General features: G+C 36.2%; 1 non-coding gene across 1 annotated transcript; it reads left to right on the top strand.

Annotated features, from left to right (window-relative positions):
- Positions 1-2,018: 2,018 nt before the first annotated feature.
- LOC150037463 (small nucleolar RNA R71) lies at positions 2,019-2,125 on the top strand. The gene has a single exon (XR_016528849.1). It is a non-coding gene; the product is annotated as a small nucleolar RNA R71 (small nucleolar RNA).
- The last annotated feature ends 6,362 nt before the right edge of the window (positions 2,126-8,487 follow it).

The following is an 8,487-nucleotide window of genomic DNA, read 5'->3' as shown; positions in this document are numbered from 1 at the left end:
CATACTACACGGGGCTGGCCTACGTGCTATCTGCTATAGGATAGATAATGCCCACATCTAACCAATTGCTCGCACATGTTTCCTTAGAATGCTCATCAATGCATTCTTCTAGTCATTATTGAGCTCAGAGGAAATAATAACAGGTAACTTCTCATTCTGCCCCAAAAACGCGTACTTTACATGGGTCGGTAGGGTCTTTAATTCTAGTGTTGGTGGTTCCACTAGAAAAGGTTGCGTTGTTTTTCTTTCATCTTTTTCTGTTGGCTCTTCTTCTTGATTTTCGATCATCTCCTCTTCCTTGCTTTTTTGTCGTGATCGCATTACAGACAACAACGGATGTTCTGGCAGCCTTCTCTTAAATCTCTTCACCAAACTTTCCTTCTTCAATCACATTATGGTCATCATCTGAGTCATGCAGGTCTTCTTCATCCGGAAACTTCATGGCACGAATTATGTTCAACTTGAGCTTCTTTCCATTGATATTCAAAGTGATTTCCCCTTTATGCACATCAATCTAAGCATGACCTGTTGACAGAAATGGTCGCCCGAGAATGATGGGCACATCTTTGTCGGCCTCGTAGTCCAAAATGATGAAGTCAGCTAGCAGGATAAATTTGTCAATGGTTATCAGTACATTCTTCACCATTCCCCCTAGATGCACCAGAGATCTATCGGCCAATTGGAGAGTCACCGTTGTGGGCACAAGTTGCCCCACATTCAGTTGCTTGAAGATTGACAGATGCATCAAATTTATGCTGGCTCCCAGGCCACACAAGGCTTGCCTGATGTACAGTCCTCCTATGGAGCAAGGGATAGTAAAGCTCCCAGGATCGCTCATCTTCGGTGGAATGATTGATTTTGAACTTTGAGTTAACGCCACCGTGGCAAACTTACCAGCTCCCCTCTTCTTAGTTACCATATCTTTCAGAAACTTTGCGTAGGCAAGCATTTCCTCCATCACTTCACTGAAAGGAATATTCATATGTAATTGCTTTAACACAGACAGGAAGTGTTGGTACCGTACCTCTTCGTTCTTTTTCTTCCTTAGTCTCTGCGGGTAAGGGGGTAACTGCACTTTCAAGGTTTCCGTCTTAGTTGGCTTTGAGGTCGACGAAACCTCTTACTGCTTCTTTTTCTTTTTCTTCTTCTTGTGTCACCGCAATTTCAGGTTCTGCCGCAATGGTAGCTGTCCGACTAAGCTTCTTCTTTTCTCCCTCCACAGTCTTCCCACTTCGCAATGTCACAACCTGACATTGCTCTTTACCTAATCCCCCTGGGTTGCGTGGGAGTTTAGTTGAACTCGGCAAAGCCCCTTGTGGTCTACTCTTTAGCTCACTTGCAATCTGGCCCATCTGTAATTCTAGATTGCAGATGAACATAGCCTGACTTTGAAGCATAGTTTTGTTTTTCTCTATGTATTACTTCAATAGGCTTTCCAAAGAAGAGGATTGCGGTGGTTTTGAGCTACTTGCTTGATTGTTAGTCTGACCGTCGTTGCGTGGGAAGAATCCTGGTGGCCCTTCTTTCTGCGCCACGGGTAGAAAATTCTGTTGTTGATTCTTCCAAGCAAAATTGGGGTGGTTTCTCCACCCGGGGTTGTCGGTATTTGAAAAGGGATTATATTTTACAAAGTAAACAGATTGTGGATTTTGCGGGCAATCTTCCATCGCGTGCCCATCATCATAAGTCCACACCTTGCAGTGTTTTGACTGATTGTGTTGATTTGCCAGTTTTGCGGTGTTAGGCTGCTGATCCCAATTCTTTGTATTAAGTTCATCATTGCGGTTATTTGATTTTGTAGAGAAGCAATAGCACCATTACTTGCGTCATTGTCTTTGAGTCTCAATCTCTGGTCACTCTTTCTCTAATCTTCATGGTTTTTGTAAATGTGATCTAAGATATTCTTTGCCTTGTCATACATTTTATCAAGCAGACCACCAGCAGCTGCCACATTGGCAGCAGTTTGCGAAGCGGAATTCAAACCATGATAAAAAATTTCCATCTGAAGGCAGTCTGACAAACCATTATGTGGACAATCCCTGACCAACCTTTTAAACCTCGCCCAGGCATCGCTGAGCGATTCGTCCATGTCTTGTTCAAAATTTGTAATTAGTTTCCTTCGTCTGGCATTCACAGTAGGTGGAAAATATTTCTTCATGAACTTCTCCACAACCTGTTCCCATGAAGTAATCTTTCTTGGCTCGAGAGAATATGCCCATTTCCTAGCCTGATCACAGAGAGAAAATGGGAATAAAGTTAGTCGAACTTCTTTGGCAGAGATGTTCGGGAACACAAAAGTATTTCATATTTCAATAAAGTTTCAGAGGTGGGCGTGCGGGTCCTCGCCATGCCTTCCTTCGAATTGTCCTGCAGTCTGGATCATCTACAGCATCACCAGCTTCATTTCAAATCGGCTTCTTTCGAGGGCAGGTCTCATGATTCCTGGAGAGAAATCATAGAGGTTTGGCGATGCATAGTCTCTAATGGGTCTATTGCGATCGTTTGCCAGCAGGATTGGATTCGCCATGACATTGTTATCATTTGGTGCTCCGTTTCCAAGCTGCTCCGCCATCTCTTCTTTATCTGATTATGGTTGCTGTTGGTGGTCTCTCAATCTCCATCTAAATGTTCTCTCAATCTTCGGGTCGTAATTCGCCAGAGATTGAGAGTCTTCAAGAAATTAGAAAAATTACCGTTAGTACACTATTTTGCCAAATTCCCCGGCAACGGTGCCAAAAACTTGATGCTTAATTTTATGAAGTGGATTTATGGATGATATGCGATAGTGAAATTGAGTTGTGCACTCATGTTTCCTCAGCGGAATCCAAGTGTAAATTCCACTGAGTTTCCTGATAAGTCTAGGGTCGAACTCAGAGACTTGTGAAAATAGGTTGCGTTAGTAATTTTTATGAAAACCTTGCGGTAACTGGATAAATAAATAAACTGTTGGGATTGTTATTTGTGTTAATGAAAAATAAACAAATGCGTTGAAGCTTGAAAAGAGTTGATAAACAGGAAATGCAATGATTATGCGGTGAACGGGTTTGAGAAAAGTTTCAGCTAATATTTCCTAAGATGCAAACATGCTATGCGATCATGCAACATGCATACAACAGTAAACCACCTCTCGGTGCAAATGCCACGGCTTCTAAGGCTAGAACGCATGCGATATATGCGCTAAGTCTATAGAACCTACATATAAGACTCTATTCTTATTTATGCGATGACAGAATGACACACATAAATAAGGCGACCACATAATATCATTCCCATTTCTAGGATGCATGCAATGCAAGTTGACAAACAGAGCTTATCTCTAAGTCCCTATCTCTTGCTTATGCAGTTCTAATCTTGCTCTCTCGAGTCCAGATTCTAACCTAGTTCTCTCAGTCATTAGGTTCTTTCTTTAGACTCTCTCTCGAGTAGCTCTAAAGGGGTATTTGGCACAACATAAAACAAGACAATCGCAAGCAATGAATTTCCTAGATCATGTTAGCTTAGTTCTTCTCAACCCATTCGACTAGTTTAGCTACTCATGTGTGCTACGAGAGTGAACAAATATAGAAATAGAACTTAAAACGAAAGGTTCTCTCTTGAGTTTCCCTGAGCGATCTCTGGCATCACCACTCTTCTCTTGCTTCGCCTTAAAACGAAAGGGAAACTATGCACAAAGACGAGTTGATTAACTAATCAATCCCTTTTCTGAAGGATGCCTTTGGTATTTATAGAACATCCAAGGTAAACGGAGGCTTCTCTCTCATGATTGATCAGATGAGACGGGTTTAATTCCCCTGACTGATGCGCCGAATATTTGTCACCGAAAAACTGGATGTACTTGTTATCGTTAATCGGCTATCAACTTAATTCGGATTCAACTGTCATCAGCTTTATGTCCCATCGCGATTAATTAGCCTTTCACCCAGATGCGCCCATCATGTTGCGCTGACCAAGTTGCGGCAATCCTTCTCGGGCGAATATTTGCGAACACGATCACCACAAAGTCTTGCGATAATGCTGCACTCAACCAATGATTTCCTATGATCGCAATTTCCGCCTTTCGTCAATGTATATTCTGCATAAAAATACAAAAATCAACTGTTCCTTTGCGATGAACGCATGCGACCATAATATTATGAAATTGATGCTTAATGGACACAATTTAACATGTTTTATCAACGCAAGCCAACATTGTTTAATAACTTAGCACTATGATAACGTGCATTTCTGCCCGTTATCAATGTTTCATCTTCTTCTTCATTCACACAACAAACTCATGCAAAGATTTTTAGCACGTACAACCATCAAACCAGAGACCAAAGCTGGGCTCGACAAAACAGAATCCTGCAGGGTAGGAATACCCAGAGGTCTTTGTTTACCGTTTGCTTTGGGGCTGGTTGGCAAGGGGTTATTAGTGGAGAAAAGAATAGTTGCGCAATTGAAATTCCTGGGGAGTGAGACATTTGTGAATCAAACAAGAAGAGGGTTAGAGAGAGAACTTTTGTAATCAGAAATCTGAAACGAGAGAGAGAAAGAAAACCAAATTGTTTGTTATTTTTTTTTTCCCATCAGAAGTGGTGTCACTTCCATCAGACAGTGAAAGTGGTAATTACCACGTGTTGCACATCAGCTGGAAGGTTGTGAAGTAGCCAGAGTCAAGCGATCTACCTACCAAGTCTTGGGTCAAATCAACTAAGGCTTTTGGATCATGGGTTTGTTCAGCTGAAGACATGTTTTTCATCATTTGGGCTTTTCTTTATTCAAGAAATTAAGTGAGCAAGCCCAACATAGTTGAACTAGTAAAAAAATAATAATAATAATAAAAGAAATGGGTAAAGATGAAGATGCCAAGCTTCCGATAGCCATTTCTTGCTTCCAGTCGACATGGGTGGTGATCTCTTGCTTCTACTACATGCGTTGATGGATGGTAGTGATGGGGATGTAGTCAGAACTCTCTCAAGTTGCCTCTTTCAGATGGTTCTCTCCAAGGTTGACAAAGGAGCTTCCTTTTTGGCCAGTTTTGCTATCGGTTTCTTCCCCGACTTCTTGAGTGAATGTATTGATCGATCCTCTTTTTGTCTTGAGTCTTCTCCTTTTATAACCTCGGATGACGTTTTGATGTGTCTAATCGAGTAGTTGAAGACATGGGAGTATGTTTGCATAAGGTCAACACTGACCGGGTGGTTAAAGATATGACTACATGTTGCACATAAGGTCAACACTAATTGGCGCATATGATCTTTTCTCAATGTATGATACCGTGATCAGAAATCTCTAGGCATGCGTTAGACTTATGCTTTGCCACATCACCGTCTTTATGCACTCGTTGCCTCAGCTTTAGTGACTTGCATGGCATAAGGGTGATCCCTATCTGCACGTTTTGCTCGAATTCCCACGTGCTTCAAATGGTTAGCACTTAATATTTCACAAATCACATTTTTTCACGCAGGGTGGTATTTTTGCATGAAGTTAATTAAATCTAAAACATTTTTCACTACTTTCACTCATTATTCTAGTTTAACAACTACAATAACTTGTATTTCTACAAGTTATTAGAAAATAATGCATAAAAGGAAAGAATAATAAAGAGAATAAAATAAAATCATTTCTGACTTTGTAGCTAATTATCTTATTTACAACCAATACTCCCGCTTAAGTTGGTTTAAATTTATCTTCAATTGCCAGCGTGGAAACTATTCTCTCAAACTATACCTTCAATAATCCTTTAGTCAATAGATCGACCGTTTGTTCTATACTCGGAAGATACGGAATACAAATTACACCAATTTCCAGTTTCTCTTTTAAGAAGTGTTTATCGATTTCTATATTTTTTTATCTTATCATGTAGCACTGGATTATGGGCTATTTAACAGTTTTTTTGTCAATATATATATATATATATGTATAGATGATTGACCTACTGTGTATGGGTGATGGAATGAGAGAAATTAAGGATGAAGTATGGTCTAAGTGCAAGCATACATTGTCAATTGCAATAATAAACCTTAGAACATTCCAATGGTTAAATCACTCGACACTAGTTGACTTTTAATTCTATTAGGACAATAAACCAATGAGACTGAAGGTAACAGGTGCAAGAATGGTTGTAAATAGGCATATTCTTGATTACAAACAGTAAATAAGAATAGCTGAACAGGATGTGGCAAAGTTTTAATCTATTTGGTGAAGTGCGTTGGGCAATGCGGCCGCATCATATCTGAACAGTAACTTAGTCATGGACAAAATGCTCCGCCTATTTGGTTTTATGTCACGTTCCTTTAGGAGCTCAAGCTTCTAATGCTTACATTTCTATGGTTGTTAAATCTTAGATGAATTCACATGCAGTTTCTTATCCGATGGTGTCCCTTATTTCTAAAGCTATGTGATAGTCCTATTTTGAGGCTCTTAGTCTCATATCCCTTTGTGACATCAGTTTATACTCTAACCTTCTTGTATTAGGACTCCACTAGATTGCTAAATTAAGTGGCTAATTTGACTTAACAATTTTTATCTTTAAAAATCAACAAAGGAGATACATAAATCAAGTGGAATGATACATAAGTATTGCTCAAGCTATAAAACTCAGGGAATTGACATTGCCGAACCCCTTAAAGAATTTAGCTCATGATTGATAATAAATGACTAGCTAAATAAAAAATCATGACTATAATGTAAATGTTCAACGAAAAAAGGAAGAAAGAAGAATGTAGACCCCTAAATTTGTCTGGTACTTTACTTCATTATATTTTTTTCTTTTTTCTTTTTTTTTTTTGTTAATTTTTGTGACATTGTCATAATTAGAATTTGCTAGCTTTAAAGATAAAATAAACAATTTTTTTTTAGTAATTAATATTTAAATAATTTTTTAATTAAAAATAAAAAAATATTCATTTTGCAAGGAAGATAAAGTTTTGAATATTCAAATATTTTTGTATGGAAAACTTATATCAAAATCGATTTAGAAGGAATTAATAAAAGCTTACAAATCAATCAAATAATTTTTCATTACATTATTTATTCCTCTTAATTTAATTTGATTGATTTTTTTTCTAATTGAAATGGATTTGGGTTTTCTATCAATTGCGTGACTAAGAATTATTTGAACACACACAACATCACACAATAAAACCCTAGAAAGACTTTGTTTTTCTCTCTTTCTTCTTCTTCTTCTTCTTTCTTTCTCTCTCTCTTTTTTTTCTTTTTTTTTTTTTTGTTTTCTCTCATCCCCTCTCATTTTTCTCCAATCTTTTTTCCCTCTTCCAACAATTTCTCCATTATCATAACTTCTCTCCATTTTTTTTTTAAAAAAATCTCTACCACCTTTTTCCCTCGGATTTTTATTTCTCTCATCTTTTTCTTTCTTGTCCATGCTTTTTTCTCCTCTCCATATTCTAATTTCATAGACACATTTTTTTACTTTAAGTTTTTCTTGTTCGAAGAAAGTATCATTGCGTCGTTGTTTACGCGACAAGCCTCCTATTGCGATCACAAAAAATATATTTTTTTAATCTAGGTCGATGTCTTGTTTACATTCATTCATCGATGTCGTTCATTATCCAAATTGTTGTTTTTTTTTGTGAGGCATATTTATTTGTTTTGCATTAATGAAAAAAAAAAACTTTTTTGTATCACAATCATTACCTATACTTAAAATATTTATATCATGAAATTTGTTAAATAATATTCGTGAATGTGTTTTTGTGAAGTGATAATAATTAATCATTTTTCTATTAACATTAACCTTTATTTTGAAAAAAGAAAAGTTTTTTCTTCGACAATGAAACTCAAACTCTCGGAAGACTATTATTTGGAATTCTTGAAACATAAATTCAAATTCTTGGGAGGCCAAGATTTTGTTTCAATATGTTTTCTTTTGTAAATAATATTTTTCTAAAAAATAAAATTTCGTATCTTTTTACTTATTCTTTTTTTTTTTAATAATAAAAATGAATTATTGAAAAAATGAATTTAAAAAATTTATAAAAGGAATTTTTCTTTAAAAGTGAATTTTGAATTTCTCTAAAATCAATCCCTTGATATTTGATCTTTAAATAAAATAACCTAAACATAGAATTGATTTTATAAGAATTCTTTTTCTTACAACGAAAAAGGTAATACCATTTTCTTTTCATACTTTTCTTTTAAAATAAATAAATTAAATAAAAATTGATTTTATAAATAATATTTTCCTTAAAAATAAAAACAAAAAAAGTTTCACAAAAGGTTTTTTTTTAAAAAAATATCTTTTTATTTAAACTTTCCTACGATGGAAATTAGGGTTTCAAGAGGTTGATTCCTTAATATTCTTGAGGTGATAAATTTATTTTGGAAGGCCAACCTAAATTCAAATAATTTTTTCTAATGTTCTTAAGCCACTCACAATTATCGTTTATTATTTATTTTAATAGTGATCAATAAAATATGGGACATTTAAAAATCAACATAAAAAATCATCTTTTTCTTCAAAGTCATTTTCTTTAAATTAACACA

The sequence above is a fragment of the Benincasa hispida genome, chromosome 3 (genome assembly GCF_027475165.1).
Source record: "Benincasa hispida cultivar pf3 chromosome 3, pf3_genome.v1.1, whole genome shotgun sequence".
NCBI lineage: Eukaryota > Viridiplantae > Streptophyta > Magnoliopsida > Cucurbitales > Cucurbitaceae > Benincasa > Benincasa hispida.
The sequence above is the reverse complement of the archived record's forward strand: the minus strand, read 5'-3'. Positions and strand labels throughout refer to the sequence as shown.